The sequence below is a fragment of the Homarus americanus genome, unplaced genomic scaffold (assembly GCF_018991925.1).
Source record: "Homarus americanus isolate GMGI-L3 unplaced genomic scaffold, GMGI_Hamer_2.0 scaffold31037, whole genome shotgun sequence".
NCBI lineage: Eukaryota > Metazoa > Arthropoda > Malacostraca > Decapoda > Nephropidae > Homarus > Homarus americanus.
Window position 1 is genome coordinate 16,544,224 of NW_024722227.1, and position 6,000 is coordinate 16,550,223.

Genomic DNA, 6,000 nt, shown 5'->3' on the forward strand with positions numbered 1-6,000 from the left:
TGGGCCACTTTGAGTTTCTTCGGATGCCTTTTGGTCTCAGGAATGCCCCACTGACATTTCAAAGAATGATCAACACCCTGTTTGCTGGACTGATTGGTACCACAGTCTGCGCTTATTTGGATGATCTAATAGTAGTCAGCAAGGAAGTCGATCTGATTAAACTGCGTGAAGTGTTAGAAAAACTTTCCACAGCAGGTCTTAAGATTAAACTTTCAAAATGTGAATTTTTAAAATCCAGAATCCATTTCCTTGGTCATGTAGCTGACGGTGAGGGCATTCATACAGTGGATGATAAAGTGAAAGCTGTATCTCAGTTCCCGCGTCCTACCTCAAATGATCATGTGCGTAGTTTTCTTGGTTTATCTGGATATTATCGTTCTTTCATTAAGAACTATGCAACATTGGCATCACCCCTAACAAGGTTGCTTTAGAAAGATGCAATGTTTGTGTGGGATGCTGAATACGAAAATAGTTTTGCGGCATTGAAGATAGCGCTTACCAATGCACCTATTCTGGCATTCCCTGACTGCGCTCAAGCTTTCACCCTCTGAACTGACGCTTCTGGACAAGGAATCGGTGCCGTACTCATGCAAGAGGATTCGCGAGGAAAGTTTCGAGTGATAGCTTTTGCAAGTCGTAAACTTAATGCTGCTGAAACACGTTATTCAGTAACGCATTTGGAAACGTTAGCTGTTGTGTGGGCACTAAAGAAGTTTAAGGACATTATCTTTGGGTATAAGATAACTGTATTTACGGATCATGCGGCAGTGACTGAACTGTTCCATGGCAGAAACTTATCAGGCAGATTGGCATGCTGGTATCTGGCAATTCAGGAATTTTACCCCGAGTTTAGGTATTTACCGAGAAGGGCGAATGTTGTCGCCGACGCCTTGTCAAGAAATATATCACCAGTGATGCCTGTATCAAAGTTCACTCTTTCACAACTGGAGGGTGAGCAACGACGCGACCCGTCATGGTCAGCAGTCATTTTTGCTCTAGAATCGGGAGAGGATGTTAAACTCCCCAAATTAATTCTTCCCTTAAGTCAGTTTGAACTACAACATAACATACTCCATAGATCGAAAAAGACGCCAGAGGGTATTGTTTCTCAAACAGTCGTACCTGACACGTTGTGTGAAACGATTATAACGTTGTTCCACGATGTTCCACAGGCAGGTCACCAAGGGCGTGACAAGTGCTTGGCGGAAGTAAGAAAGAAGTATTCCTGGAACACGATGAAGAAAGATATAGAATTACACATTGCTAAGTGTTTGTCATGTGCTCAACATAAGGGTACTACGAGGTCACCGGCACTGATTCTACAATGTCCTGCACCAGACCGTCCGTTTGACACAGTCGCTATTGACTTGTTACAACTTCCGAGGAGTCATCAGGGATCCTCGTACGTCTTAGTGTGTGTGTGTGGATCATTTTTCTAGATTCGTGGTTTTAGTCCCACTGAAGGATAAAACAGCCGAGTCTGTGGCCTATGCATTCGTGATGAATCTTATATGTCCATATACTACGCCTAAGGTTCTTCTCTCAGACAATGAGACGGAGTTCAAGAATCCGCTAGTAGCACAAATATGTGTGCAATATGGAATACAGCAAAGTTTTGTGACAGCCTATCATCCACAGGCTAATGGCCTTGATGAGAGAACCAATCGCAAGATCCTGGAGATACTTCGCCCGATTGTGTGTGATTTGCAATACACATGGGAAGATTGGTTACCGCAGGTTGCAGCGTCTATTAATGGGTCGATTAATAGCTCTACGGACAAATCACCTTACTACATTGTCTATGGTATAGATAAACGTCTACCTTATGATGTACTTACGGACACGCCAAATCCTGTTTATAATATGGATGATTTCGCGGCAAAACAAATCCGTGTTTTTACGGATATTCATAGCCAAGTACGATCACATTTGGCAGCGTCACGCGCTGAAATGATGGTGAAGCAACATAAGCAAGCTAAACCTGTCGTGTTAGTGATAGGAGATGCTGTTATGGTAAGAGAACCTGAAAGGAACTCCAAGCTTTCAGCTAAGCTTTCGGGTCCATTCCGCATTATCGCCAAAGAAGCTGGCAACAAATTTAAAATTTGGAAGCCTAATGTACAGATCGCAGATGTCGTGCTTGCGGACCGTCTTAAGAAGACCCATGAACATTTATTACCCACAGATGGTAATGATGTAATAGACTCCTCGTTGCAAACTGTAAAAGAGCAGAGTGTGCCTAATGATTATTGTATGAAGCTTCGTTCTGCAAGCAGATATTGAAACAAATGTAATCTCTTACAGAATGCCTTGGAGCATCAATGTGTTGCTCCTACTGTGTTGTGGCACCGTTGTGTTGACAGACATGTTCACATCCGTCCTCAAGCCTGGTGCCCTGGTTGCACCTCTTGGACGCGTTCTTATAGTAGAGGACGTGGTGAACATCAAGTATGAGTTGCATGGACTGCTCAAGCCTCCCCGTCAGATGGAAACAGTCGATGCGCAACTACAGTCAGATGATCTCAGTTCAGCTCCTAATGTATCGACAATGGTTGCACAAACTATTGACCTTCAACAACTTCGTCTCACGACCCTTCACAAGCTTCTCGTCGCTGTCGGAAAAAGAATACCAGCGTCTGAGGCTGACGTGCAAAGGAAGTGCGTTCTCAAGCACGACGAAAGAGGGGTTTATTTAATTTTGTGGGTCTTATCCAAATCACTCTGTTTGGTACGGCAACTGCCGACGATGTAGCTAAATTGGGGCATGAACATTGTCGATCAAGCTGTATCTCAGCAGACTCGTGTTATATCTCAGACATTCCATGCGATTACTGCTTTAGAGTCAAAAGTTAATGCGATAATATAGGAGTCTAACCATATATCGAGGGTTGTTTATAAGTTGCAGAATTCAGTTCCTACGTTAGAGTGGCTCCTTTATTTCTCTGAATGTTTGCATGCTGCGGAAGATTCAGTTCAGAATATTATTACTAATAAAAATGAACTAATTGACAGCATAGTAGATGCAGGGATAGGGCGTGTGGATGCAAAGCTTGTGCCTGTGCAGACGCTCGTTGATGCATTACAGATTGCCAAGTTGACGAATCACTTAACTCCTATTTTTAATGATCATGAGGTGGAATATTATTACCCTCTATTGGAGTCGACTCTCACGCACAATGCTATTCTTATCCGCATACCTATGCGAGGGCAACATAAGTTTTATGTATGGCATTTAGAACCCTTCCCCTGGTTTCTTAACGACACACTGTATGCTCTGGATAGGCCTAAAGAACTTTTACTTGTAGATGAGGAGTACAGTATTCTTTATTGGCGTTGGATGATCCTAGGGTACTGTCGCGGTGTAAGTCTTCATATCTACAGTACACTTACACGTATGTCCAGCCTATATGTTCGCATTTACTCCTGCTGCAGAAGGGATATGTGAATTAGCAGTCATGCAAACTAATGTACGCACAGCGCTTACGCAATGCAGCTATAGGCCATTTAGTGTTAAAACTGTGTTTCACGCTCATCTCCATAATGTGCAGTACTTATTCTTTCCTAATGTCACTACTGTTATTTTAAAATGCCACGATGGTGGTAAGCAGTTAGTTGTGAAAGGTCATTACAAGGCTCCGGATTACTGTGAAGTCACTTGTAGTTCATTACGGACCTTGCCTACTCATCAGCATTTTGCCTTGAATTTAAATCTCAAGTCTGATTTAATTCCCATGTTTCCTGTTATGAACATTACTGTAAAAAACTTCAGATCGTTTCAGATAAATTAAAGATTATTTCCTACTTAAAAGAGACCCAACTTGCTGATTTGAATAATAATTTGCCATTTTACTTGTCAAGGGAATTTGCAATACTAGGTCTCACAATTCCCACAATTGTGTTAATTTTGGCAGTGATGTTTCTGTTTTGTTATTACAAGTCAGTATCAACCAAATTGATAATTGTCCACAACATTCTAACCCGTAAGACACTTAAGTCTAGGACCCCTGTAGTTGATGAAAACCCTACGGTTGTAGAGTCCCCAGCTTAGTGTTTGCATATATGTTTATATCATGATTAGGGTTGTGTAGGATGTAGTCTGCGAGTTTATTTAGTTCTCGCGGAGCTCGGGCTGTAGGTTACCAAGCGATGTAATGGCCCCTGTCTCATCAACAGAAGTATTATATAAATGAGTTCATTACATTTGACTTATATACTGGTTCATCCCCTGTAACTTTCCACTTGCCATGAGTTGTCATGCTCATATCACGTGAATGGTAGCCTCCTTGGGGTGCGGCCCATTGACTGTATGTCAGCACATGGGTCAGCTCGGTAAGCCGGCTCCCACGGGCAGTCACACTCATAATCTCACATCGAAAGGACGTGATTAAACGGTCTATTTACATAGCCGCCGTCCTCTCCCTTCACACTCATGAATAGTGGAAGTTACGGTTGATTTACACTCAGGAATTATATAAACGATAGTTTTTCAATAAAAGAAGAAACAGACAATTGGGTTTCGCTACTCTTACCCAATATAATATATGTCTAGTCCCATATACATTATCGACGAGAATTAATAATTGATCTTCCGATGACGGATGAACGAAGAAGCTTCATAACATTGCTACTCAAAACAATGTGATGTTACAGACTGTAAACTTATTAACCTTTTAAGAAAATGAATTTATTGTTTTCCTTAACATATAATTAAACCTCTTCGTCTGAATGCGCTTTGGCAATATTAATTCTCTTACAAAATATTTATTTTTAAATCATAGACAATATTAATGAAAGTTAGCAGCATTTGTTATTTAATATGCACTAGGAATATAACCTTACAGTAAAGTAAAATAAATTATATTCTTTCTTCTAATTTGAAGTATTGTATTTTAAATATCACATACAAAAACATATGAAATGCCTATTGTTTCTTTGGCACAAGTCACTGTTGATAATGTATCTGTGCACTTCTTAACAATTATCCTCACAATGAACTTTTTCCAGTCACACAACCAAATTCCAGGCACTTTCCAGATTTCCAGGTACCAAATGAAATTATAAGCATCTTCCAGGTTTCTCCCGCTCTCTCCTGCTTTACAAAATTGAACATTCGAAAATCCGAACTTGTATTTTCTTGTTCAAAATACAAACCGACATGTCATCACCAGAGACACTCAGTTGGTGAAGAGAGAAGAGTGAGGTAATAGCTCGCAGGGCGTTGTTATCCCAGTCTAAAGTACAAGTAAATAACTCAGACCCAGGACGCAGGTGAGTGGAGTCGCTGCCATGATAAACTGTGAGAGAGACATAGGTGTTGGCAGTTATCAATGCGTGTCCGAAGCAGGTTGGTCATTGCCCCTCATATAATACTCGGGTTTCATACTATGATATGCTTTTGTCTGGAGTTTGATAATGCAACTATTCAACGCAATACTGTCTAACGCAACACAGTGTTCTTTAACACAACATAGTGTTCTGTAACATAACACAGTGTTGTCTAACACAACACAGTTTTCTTTAATACAACACAGTGTTCTCTAACATAACACAGTGTTCTTTAACACACCACAGTGTTCATTAACATAACACAGTGTTCTTTAACACAACACAGTGTTATTTAACACAACACAGTGTTCTTAACATAACACTGTGTTCTTTAACATAAGACAGTGTTCTCTAACATAAGACAGCGTTCACTTACACAACACAGTGTTCTTTAACACAACACAGTGTTCTCTAACATAAGACAGTGTTCTCTAACACAAAACAGTGTTCTCTAACATTATTCAGTGTTCCCTAACATAATTCAGTGTTCTTTAACACAACACAGTGTTCTCTAACAAAAGAGCGTGTTCTCTAACACAACACAGTGTTCTTTAACACAATACAATGTTCTTTAACACAACACAGTGTTCTTTAACACAACACAGTGTTCTCTAACACAACACAGTGTTCTTTAACACAACACAGTGTTCTCTACATAACACAGTGTTCTCTAAC